Here is a 12,132-nt window from a genome sequence, read left to right on the forward strand (position 1 = left end):
AGCCACAATTACCACTACCAGGCCTGCTATCTGCTTCAGGCAGCAAGGATACAACCTTCTTTTTCCCAACACTGACTACTAAAGTCTCTAAGGTGGATCTTTTCTTACTCTCTTCTATAACTTTGAGAAGTAGAATAGGATCATGCCACATTTTTTAAATGCCAGACAAATTCCTTCTACTTGAAGACACGTTATTATTAGCTTCTTTTAAAATCACACCATTGCAAATAATTATATTGACACCTGAGGTGGGATCTGCTGTGCTGACATCTGAAAGCGAATTAAGGGAGACTGTGATGACTGCCTGGAGTCTAACACAAGCTGGAAGAAACCAGGATAGCAGCAAAGACAGATATTGCAACTGTTCTACCTTTGGCTGCATTCAGCCCACCAAGCAGCCAGTTCAGGATGTATTGAAGTAAATCTTCAGAACTAATTCATGATGCTGTTAGCTGTGTGCTGATGTCCAAAAAAAGGTTATAATCAAATGATGTAGTGAACTTGAGCAGCTCTGACATGCACTTCTGAACCCTCATGTAGGTATCCAGTAAGCATTGATACTCAAATAAATGTTTTCTCACAAAACCCAAGTACAGAAATAACACCAAATTCATGAGTTTCCTGAGAGTAATTCCTCTCCATTTGGAAAACAGGAGGGGTCCAAGAAAGAAATCCTTCTCTGCAGGAGAGGGAGGCAGGAAGGAAGGAAATGTGAATTACATACACCTCTGGATAAGTCCCCCTTTAAAAAAAAGGAAGGAAATTAGAGTTAACTAAAAAGAGCATGTTTAGCATCACTGCACAAGCTGGAGAAAAAAAACCTAGGAAATCCTGGCTAAAGATAATGCTGCCTCCTCCTCTCACTCGAGCTGTCCACAATCATTGCGACAGGAAGAGGTGAAAGGTCCGTTTTTCACTCTTTCATTTGCAGCACCACTTTGAAGTTACCTACAAATCAGAGTCATTATTTGATGGTCACCTCTCCCCTATGTCATCCTACGCTTTTTTGTAAATAGGGCTGTTAAAAACATGTGTTTTCACTTTTTTTTTTTTAAATTAAAAAAGTATAAGTCATAACTGAGCAGAGACAAAGGCTCTGTTGATACAACATGTGGATTAAATCTGAAAGGAGAAAGAAAGCTGTTCTATTAAACTGACAATCCTGCACAGAGGGCTTATATCTAAATTGGTGTAATAAATCAATAGGAAAGATTTCTCTTTGGCTGAAACAACCTTGGCTGAAACAACCATTTGTTTAGGCATGGAACAAAAGCATTTTAAAATTGCTCTGGACACTGTACACAAAAGGGTTTTTTCAGTTTTGTTTTTTTTTTTCTTTCTTTTGTGCATTATGTATATCCCCAAAGTTTTGCATTTGCTTTACTTAAAAATATTTACTTCTCGGCACTTAAACCTATGACAAGTCAGCCAGCTAGCACCACTAGGCTCTCAGCTAAACTGCTTCTACTGAAAAGGCAAAAAAAGGGAAAAAAAAAAAGAAGAGAGAAAGAAAAGTTGCTTGCTCCATTTACATTATTGCATTAGGCAGAAGACTGCCCTAAATTTATGCTTTCCCCCATTATGTTCCTCTGCTGTATTTTTATAAACACACATACTACTTCTTCCCTTAAATTCTATTAGTAGTGGCTTTTTCACTTTTATTTAAGCAGGAAACCCTCTCCAGTTGTTGCTACCTACCCATATCAGACAGCAATTTGTCCCACAATGTCTTCCAAGACCAACACAATAATGTGCCATATCAGACTGTCAATCTGGAGGTAGGCTAACGGCAGGGAGGTGCTCAAGAAACTACAGACACAGTGCCATCCTCAAAATACTGCCCAGAAACATGCATTTGGTGTCCAGATCCCAAAAAGACAAGTTACTGCTGTTGCACAGTGAAAAATAAGGAGGATTTGGCAGAACATTGTAAGTACAACACTGATTGTAACTATAGATGGGACTAAGAACTGCAGCCGTCTTTTTTTAATAAAAATCAGATGGTACCTGGAACTGATTTCAGAGCTAAAGCAAAAATGACACTAGCATCTACTAATTACATCATGCCATTAAGATGGCATTGGCTAACCCATGCAAACATTTCACCACACAACTCCAGCTAGTCTTCAAAGAATGACAAAGACCAAAACATAAATCATCATAAAAAAACCCTTTCAATTCCACAGAAATGTTGTGTGAGAAAATATTTGTAGGAGATGCTACTCAACATTGGAAGAAAGTATTTCACAGAAGCATGTCGGAGCTTCTCTTCAGCACGTTCTGTAGATGTCACTGGCTGCTAGATTACTATTATTTTTTAGAACATCCAAACAATATGTGTGGTAAAAAACATGAGAGGGCATCTACATATGGGACAGAGCATAGCACTGAGCGGGAGAAGATTTTGGCTAAAGCCTTTGTCATTCAAAATGTCATTTCTAATGTCATTTACAGAAATCACAAGAGCTGAGCTTTTCAAAACCATTAAAAATACAATCCCCAGCCCCACAGATAAAAATGCTTTAGGCTCAGTAACTCTTTTTTTTCTACCAGGGAAGTCCTTACTTATTCCATTTCACCTTAAATTCCATTTGCCAGTCAGGCAAATAAAATTTTTCTCAGAAACTACAGCTGGTACAGCCACTCAGACTAAACCCCTGGTAATAAAGACGTGCCAGTCCCAGGTAGAACTAATACTTCCCAGTAAGGAGATGGGTCATTCAGCCACACAACTGGTTTCTGTTCACAGCTGCTACTGCCCTATTCTGTGACCTTGTTCAAATCCATCCCCATGCAATGCCTCTTCGCTCATCTTTGAGAGAGGCACACGAGCACCACCGATGAGTAGCTACACAGAACCCAGCTACTAGCAGCAATACTAACACAGAAGTGGGAATTCAGAGGCTAAGTAAAGTAATATATTGAAGCTGAGGTTTATACTATATAGGCACGGTTCCAGCATAGGAAACATGACTTCAGTTCTGCCAAGCCTACTCAGTGTAGGTATGATTCAGTGCTAATTGCTCAGAAAAACGTTTCAAGTTACACCGGTTTGGTATGCTGTTCTAAAAGCCAAACAAGGTATGTTTTGGATAAAGTTAAGATTATGTTTATGTTTACAGACAATCTGACTCCTGCATATAAAGAATGCTTCTCCTTGGACAAAAAACTAAAAGCATCAAGAAAAGTCAAAAGTAATGCAAATGATCTGGCTCTATAATCTTGCCAGAACAGAAGAAGCACCAAAGCAGTTGAGCAATAATCAAGGTCTTAAATTTGTTTTCCCTGACTCCTGCTTTGTTCAATATTTTAATTGTATTTTTAATTCTAAAACACTTCAGATTTCAAAGCACATTTATATACATTGATTAATTCTCCCAAGGTAAAAATCATTATCTTCTTTATTACAGAAGGAAAGTGAAAGAAGACACGATAAGCTGTTTGTCAAAGGCATAGAAGGAACTGATGTAAAGGCTGGAATTAAAACCTAATAGTTTCTGAAGCAATCTATTGCTTCTAAAGGATTTTTTTTTTTTTTTAAGATGATAACAACAGTACAAAAGAAGTTCCAAAATGGATATACATTTAGGATCAAGGCAGTTTATGGAATAAAGGTCATGAGAAAAGCAAGTTAATTTAAATTAATTAATCCACATTTGGAAAACTAAAGTGAATTATCTAACAGATTGTTGCTATGTTCCATATAGAGCACAAGCATTAAATCAGCCCGCAGTGCAGTCAATCTTGCCTTGCATCATAAGATAGCAAAGTATACAGGGTAATCCATCTCAGGCTTCACACTTTCTACTCTGGAGGCAAATTACAGCTGCATCAGGATTTTTCTCTGAAGAGTATGTGGTGAATGCTGTCTGACAGCAGTCTCACCGTGTGTTATTCAAGAGTGCCCTCTAACGAAGCTGCAGCTGCATTTCAGAACACATACAAGGGAGATTAGAAAAACTGAGACTTTCCAGAAATTTCTCATTAAACACCAAGCTTTGTTTCCATTTGAACAAAATGGGAAAACAGATGATGTACACTAACTGCTGACTGCTCCCACACAAACATTTTATATTTCCTTGTATTACACAAGCCCTCATTGGTAAATATCTCAGTAGTCAGCAGTACTAAAGATAAAGACGGGAAAATTCACAGTTCTCCCATTCTGAGAGAAGAAAGGACACTGAATCCGATGGGCTCCCAGGGCAGTTAACCCAGTACAACTTTTTAAGATAAACTGGGTTCTACACAATCTACTTTATCTGTAAGGAAGCGCTGGGTAACTTTTCAACATAGGATGTAGTCAAATCAATCTTTACAAAAATCAGTGAAAATCGTGAATGAAGATCACAAATCAAAATGGAATCCTCATAAATCTATTTCCTTATATACCGCTGTACCATAAAATATCGATTATTTGAAAGGATGTCTTCATCTAAGAGTGGTCACATACTACAGTGATGAAACAGTATTTGCTACAAGTTTGTACGATTGGTACTTGTTTGATTGTGAAGTGCCCTTTCACCTACCTACACAAACTAAGAAAACAGCCTGCAGACAGAAGATGTTTGTATGACTTTTCGAAACAAACTCCACATAGAAAAGCTGATACTGGTCCTCAGAACAGAAATTAATTTTAATAATCTCGATGTCAAATTGTCAGAATATGACTGTTTCACTTAAAGATCTACCTATAAATAGGCAATAAGGGCACAGCTTCTCAGTGTGGGATCAGAACTGTCACAGCAGCCTGTGCAGTTGCTGCCTCCTCCCTCCCACCCACCCTGTCCTGCACCAAGGCACCCCACTCCGTCGTCCCCCAAACACCCAAGCTATGAGCACAAGGTGAAAGAGTAATCAAAGTAGAAAATGATCCTTTTCTAAACTCGGGCAAGACAGACTAGAAACAGGTCCGAATTCCTTAAGCTGTACTGCCCCCATCCTGCCAAATGTGGAGTTTGCCCTCATATTGTCAAATGCCTTTGAACCGGCCGGGTCCAGAGACCCAGCACACTCACCCCCAGGAGGACGGTGAAGGTGTTATCTGCCGAGTGATGTCTGGGGAATTCCGCTGCCACCACAGAGCTGCAAGGAAGCAAACAGGCCTGTAAACATGCAGAGCTTTTTGTACACAGCACCTAAGCCCCACTGATGCGAATTTAAGCACCTGCTTAAGTGCTGTTTTGGAACGACAGAGATTGGTAGCCATCAAATGTTTTCTTTACATCCATGCCAACATTTTTTTGCTTCTTGCTAAACATCTTCACTGTAATGTTAAGATCATGTGGCAAAGAGTCACAAAAGACTAACAAGAACACCACACCAATGTCGTAAAACATTCAGACAACCATTGTCCTAACCCACACAGGTTATCCACTTTAACAAACACAACATCATCAGGAAACCTCCACTCCCATCCATCCGAATGACCCAGTGGCAACCACTGCTTACAAAACAAAAACTAAACAATAATGCTTTCAACTACATGGCTAATAAAAACCTGCTCTGCACAGTCTGAAACAGCAGCTATTTAACCTATAAAGCAAAATTGCACTCCCCTTCTCAAAAAGCCAAACCCGTTTCCATTTTGGTTTTAACAGTAGGAGATTTAAGTCCCCAAGAAATATTTACCAAAAATTTACAGGCAATTGTATAACCTAAGAAAACACACGTGGAGCAGTTTTATACAGCAAGTATGTCCCAAGCAGCGCGAAGTTCCTCCTGTGCTCTCTCTCACATTTTCAAACATTCCTCACAGCACAGCTATGTTCCAGACAACTTTTTTCCTGACGTAACAGCTCATTCCTTGAAGAGGTTCAGGCACAGTTTGACATTAAAAAGATCAGCAGTGGATAGACAGTGTCCTGGATATTTTGAAAAAGAGCGTTTTCTCTCATGAACATGTAGCCCAAACAAGGCTCAATGAATCTGTGTAAAAAACAAAAATGATCATAAAGTGCCTTTTGTACCACACAGCAGAAAGTTTCAGCACAGAACAAAAAATGTGGAAAAACATAAGAGCAAAAAACCCTCTGAAATTAGTAACTGAACCGCACAGCTATGTGCATAGCTATAAGGGCAACCCCTGGCATTGTAAAATATTCTGCTTTTTGAAGGCGACATGAGCAACAGTCAAGAATAAATTGTATTGTATGGGTACAGCTAGCCATAAAATGAGAAAAAAACAGCATTATTTTAATCAGAAAAGAACAGTCTAAAAGGACAGCAGCCACACATTTAGACTTAAGATGAAGTGTGACCATGTCCTTGGCAGAGCTGGAGATGTAATAAAGAGGAATTTAATTAAATGCATGAAATACAGGTAGAGCTAGAGGCTCTTCTGCTCTAGCTTGGTAATGTATAACAAGAATCACGGTCATACCAAGCTTAGCAACGTGAACTTAGTAAAATGCACAGGACTCAGATCTCACCTATACTGATACAAACCTGCAGCTGTGCTTCCATGAACAGACACAGTAATGGTTAATACTGAAGCACTGAGCAGAGAATCTGCCCTCTATACTATGACACTAAAAAGTGGTTTTGACATCATTTTTTATTTAGATAGCTACCCTCACTAGCAGTGGCAGGTAAGGCCTGTAGGAACAGCAGCTCCCAGCTCTGTATCAAGATGCCAACATCAAGCACACCTTATATATTAGTGTCAAAACTGGTTCTAGTGCTGTTGCTGCTCAAATGTTTATACAACATAAATGAGAGCTTTACTTCCCTTGCTTAATTCTTCCATTATTTATATCTACTTTCTCTTCATTAGCAATTTCCTTCTCCTTGAAGATCCACAGTGCTGCAACTTGAAGTACAGGGAACACACAACTTTGTGCCAGTAGGATATGCTGGTCAGAGAAAGAACAGGGCTCTCAATGGGACAGAAGTTGAAGGATTTTTAGCTGCCTCTGGTCTGACTGAATTCCAAAACACTTTAACCTTTCTTTAGCTTCATCAGCCCACCTATTTCTTACAAAAGACACTTGAAAGAGGATTATTCTATCAGAATTAGTAACACATGATACTTTTTTCTTCTACAGAAGTATCTTTGACAATACCAATTGCCTTAACACTCAAACAGGGCTGCTTCTACTCAGAGCCAACACCAAGGACTATGCCCAGAGCATCATTCCAAGCAAGTGGCAAAGCTGAGACAAAAGAAGTTGTTAATTATGTAAGCAGGGTTTTCTTGTTTGATTTTTATCTGCAGACCATAAAGCATTATTTGCCCCAATTCATCCAGCAGGTAGTTAGCACAGCTGGGAAAGGGTATCCTCCTGATCTCGAACAGCTGGACAAGACTTTCACCTTCCAGGCCCAAGTTAATGGCATTTGGTCACATTGCAACACCAAACCTTGATGAGGATTCACAAAAGAAATAAGACTTTTATCCTCTGGGAAAACAGCTTTCCAGACTTCTCTTCTGATAGAAATCTAACTGGAGTTTCTCTTCAGCACTCCCTTATCCCACGCATACACACTCCCCTCTTTCATTTTTCCCACAAGAATTTTTCAGACTTTTATCACTGTCATCTACCATACTTCTTCCCACACTATATTAGTTTATTACACATTACTTCAATTAAAAAATGAAAATGTGAAACAGCAAGATGTTCAGCACTTAGTGTATCTCCTATTTCTGTTAATATAATTTAATTCCTCTCACACACTACTCAGTTCCCCTATGGTCATCCCTCACTCCAGTGCACCTGATTACAAAGAGCAGCTGTTTGAGGAGGCTGTCATAGCATCGAGCATCCTCAGAGAGTTACAAAAAAAAAAAAAAAAAAAAGAATTTTTATTTTAAAGGCACTGGCATACAACACAAGCTCAGTAATTAGCTTTTGAATCAAATTATTAAAACTTGGTTCAGGAGAAAATTCTTAATTCCAATACAGTGTCTCTGTCAAACTGTTTCTTAGTTTGCCCAGAGGTGGCCTGTGCCCTCATTCCCTCTCCTCTCAGGCTACATCACTTCACACACCAGCAAGTTATTTAAGGCAAGTTTGGGTAAAATTATTAACAGGAGCTTCGGTTGTCAAAGAGCATAAATGCACAGACCTGCTCTTCTTGCTGTTCTTACCACTGTGAACAGATGTCTCTACCTCTGCATTAAGATCCCAGCTATAACGTCCCAGTTTCCTTACAGAGCAGAACAGAGAACTCGCACTGAGCGTGTTTACGGGGACCACTCGCTTCTGCCTGTCACCTCTCTCCAAGCTGCCTTTGGAGCACAACAGAAATTACACTTGTTTCAGCTTTGCCAATTCCTGTTTGCCAGGGCTTACATTAAGGACCAACACTACTTTGTGTCACTGGAAAAAGAGCAATCTCAAGTGTTGCAGTTCAGTCCACCCGAACCTCCACACGTGCCCTGTGCACTGCACATCTGTCTGATGCAGCTTCTCACACAAGCAGCACATTCAACTCGTCCAACAAAGAGAGGTGAGAAAAGTTTGCTGCAACTGCTGAACTGTAAGCACTAACAAAACCTTGTGCAGGTGAGTGTTATGATTTCTAATAATTTCTAATTATTGTCTTAAAAACTCCAAACAGAGGTTTCCTAATGGACCATTTACATTCCCAAATACTCATTTTGCTCGTTCTACTCCACATGCTAAAATTTGATTATTCCTGTTCTATTGCTTGCACATACAGTGAGAAAAAAAAGATGGAACCAGAAGTCATGGCTATTAGTGACACCTGTGTCAAAAAGTTGACACACAGCCATGGACAGGTGCCTGTTTCCAGGGAAGCAGCAAGCCCTTGGAGCACACCAAAATGGACAGTGCTACAGAAGAGGCAGAGTTTCACTATTCACAGCAGCACAGGGAGACTTATTTATTTATTCTAATTAAAAAGTCATGATTTCAGAGTAATCAGATCCTCTAGTTGACCCCATCATCCAATACCCTTTCATAAAACCTACTAATTCAAAAGCATTCTCGTCCTAGTGAAACAATACATTGAGACAGATAGATCCCAAAATCCCTTTACGAGAACCTGATGAGATAAAAACAGTCGACAGCAGAAAGTCCCAGCATGAAAACTATTCTCTTGCGGAGGGTGAAAAACTTGTATGATGCCTTAAGAGGCCGACTTGGCTAAAAACCCCTTTCTGACCTCAAATCTGGATCAGGCTGCAAACACATGGGGAAGGCACAGTGAACGAGGCGGGGTTCTCTGAACTAGTATAGCACACCCATTTGCCCAACTCTGTCTGCTCTCTGTGGCCAAACTCTGATGATTTAAAGAACAGTGGAGGAAGAAACACTTAATCTAACTTTCCTCTGTAAGAACAACATGCGGAATTCCCCCTTGAAGCAGAGGTTCATCCAAAAGCATAAGATTGCTTAAACCTGTCTTAATTTAGAACTACAGCCCTTTAAGCAACATTAAAAAAAAAAAAAAAATTCCTGCTATTTCTGCAGCCAGGCAGCCTAAGGAGTACAGAGTCCCAGAAGGTGACTGATAATATCACCGATTTCCCCCAAACCACATGGGCATCCTTGCACCAGCAACTTGCCCCAGATTTCAGGTTTAATCCCATCTTCAAAATTGTTATCATTTCAGTTTAAGAGCTTCAAATAATGGCAAGCCTTTAACCTCTGCCATAAACTATTCCTGTAATTAACCTACACCACTACTAGGAAATTGTGTCATATTTAGAAGAATTTGTGTAGCTTTGACATTCAGTTACTGGATCTCATTATGCCTTTGTTGGAAAGACTGGAAATATTCAGCTATCAGATAACTTTCCCATAGGCCTGGATTTCCACAGAGTGGCTGAGTCACTTCTTTGCCCTCTTCTCTTGGCTGTGCCTGAATAAACTGAGTTCACTAAGTCTGTTGTATGGCTTGCTTTCCAGAACCAGAGCATTTTTGTGGCCACCTCTGGACTCTCCAGTATTTTTGTATCTTACTTAAGAACTACTGTAACTGATTATGTTCCAGCAGCCCATTCTAACAACACCACGTGCACACACATGGTCACTCCAACTCGATTCTCTTTAGGAAAAAAAAAAAAAAGACCAACAAATCAACTGTTCCCACAACAGTGAAGTTCAAATTGCAGCACTGATGCAACTAAATCCTGCAAGTCACTCTCTGCCACCTCTGTGTTTGTGGTAGGAAGCTACCGTGGTTTCTAGACTTTACACAGTCTGTTTCATTATAGTAAGATCCTTCTCCCACTTGGAAACAGGAAGGTCCAGGCTACAGCAGTAACATCTTGTCACTGATCACCTCACCTACCTGTCATCAGTAAACATTAACAGCAAAGGTTATAAACCTTTTGGATAATTTAAGTCAGATTTGAACAAAGAACTAGTAAGTGGAAGAGCTGACTGGAAACAGCCCACTCATTTACATCTTCCAGTTAACAATCCAGATGCAGGATTTATTCCTAAACTCATTCTTAAATGTTGCCTTGCAACACCACCTTTGTTTAACTAAATTGTCAGGTCACGCTTACAGCCAAATTCCTCAGAGAATTTCAAGTATGTGACCCTAAGTGTATCATCAGTTGACTTAATCAGATCTTGAAACCCCCTTTCACGAAGAAACACCAGAGGAAAGAAGGGAATCTCTTTTTTAAGCATATGTTGGTTAGCCTTTAATCTCTACATTCACTTTATTTGTAGTATCTAATTATTTACAAAGTTTCACTCATTTTATTTTATTCCTGCTACTGACATCGGGTTAACAAACTTGCTTTTTTTGTTTTCCTGAGACACATTTAATCTTTCCATATGTGTGGACAACATTCATGGTACTTCCAATCCCACTTTCTTCCCCTTTTTCCAAAACATTTAAAAATTGGTGACAGGGAACTCAACCAATTTGTTTAAAACTAAGCTGTTGGAAAACACAACACTTCCACCGTTGCTTATAACAGCACTGCCATAGATTCCTTCGGCTTCCATTGATAACTTGTAATTAATTCACTCAAATTATCTGTAAACCATGTAATTACGCACGGTAGCTATGAAAAGGCTGTAAAGTCTATAATTATCTGTAATTATGAACTTGCAATTTGCACTCACTGTCCTCCTCTTCCCCGCACACACAGGTTTAGCACCCCTTCCCCAGCCTTTCACTCGCCGGCCCCGGCTGCCTGCGCGCCCCGAGCAGCTCCCGCCCGCCGCAGCCCCCCCCGGAGGGGCGAGTAGCCCCCCCAGAGGGGCGAGCAGCCCCCCCCGCCGGTGCCACCCCACCGCGCGGCCCCTCAGGGCCGGGAAGCAGCGAGGCGCCGGCCTACCCCACCGTACCTCAGGCGGGGCCCCTCGGCCAGGAGCTGCCGGCACCTCTGGCCGAAGCCCGAGAGCCCGGAGGGGCCGTTTCAAGCCCCGGCACTGAGGGGCCCGCCGGCTGTGCGCGGGGGCTACCGTCAATACCGGCACACGCGCACCCCCGCTACCGTATCGGCGCCCCGCGCGCAGCTCCCCCCCAGGGAGGCCGAGAGACGCTTCATGGCTTTATTTCGGCTGCGAAGTGCGTACACCCGGAGCGGCCCCGCCGCCCCCCCGCCCGCCCCGCTCGCCGCTCCTCTCGGGCTTCCGAGGCTCAAAGTCCGCCGCGCCCGGCTCCTCCGCACGCGGCCGGGGTGCGCGCGGAAGCGGGCCCGGCGGCGGCGCGGCCCCACCGCGGCTCTGGGCCCCCGCGGAGCCGCAGCCCGGCCCAGAGCTCCCCGGTGCGGCCGTCGGCTGCGGCCACTCACCTGGCGCCCACCCGGAAGCGGCGACGGGAACTCCGGAGTCCGCCGCTCAAAACCTTCCCCGTCGCGCCCGCTCCTCCGCTCCACGCGACAAACCCACCCGCCCCCGGAACCTGCGGTGCGCAGCCCCACGCCCGCACCGGGCCGCTTTTCCCGGGGCACCGACGCGCGGTGCCTGCAGGGGGCGCTGTCGCCCGTAGCAACGCTGCGAGCGCGCGAGGGGCGGGGCCCAGCCCCGGTACCGTATTTCCCAGAGCGCAGCGGCGCATGTATTCCTACCGTGCTTACTGTAGTTAACGCGCGCTACTACATGGCCGTGAGAATATTTAATTAAAAAGCGCCAAAGCCCGCACGATGGGCTGTGCCAGCCCCGGCCGCTCACTACGCTGCCACCGGCTTTTTTCTGGAGG

At 42.6% G+C, this 12,132-nt stretch overlaps 1 protein-coding gene across 12 annotated transcripts in view; it reads right to left on the reverse strand.

Moving 5' to 3' along the window:
• EXD3 (exonuclease 3'-5' domain containing 3) overlaps positions 1 to 11,819 on the reverse strand; it is a 301,498-nt gene extending 289,679 nt beyond the window's left edge. For all 12 annotated transcript variants that reach the window (XM_074891167.1, XM_074891166.1, XM_074891170.1 and 9 more), the window contains exons 1-2: positions 11,726 to 11,819; positions 5,019 to 5,085 (exon numbers count right to left, since the gene is read on the reverse strand). The gene's annotated coding sequence lies outside the window, so the exon portion shown is untranslated. The remainder of the gene's footprint in view (positions 1 to 5,018; positions 5,086 to 11,725) is intronic.
• Between the last annotated feature and the right edge of the window lie 313 nt (positions 11,820 to 12,132).

This window comes from Strix uralensis, chromosome 21 (assembly GCF_047716275.1).
Source record: "Strix uralensis isolate ZFMK-TIS-50842 chromosome 21, bStrUra1, whole genome shotgun sequence".
NCBI lineage: Eukaryota > Metazoa > Chordata > Aves > Strigiformes > Strigidae > Strix > Strix uralensis.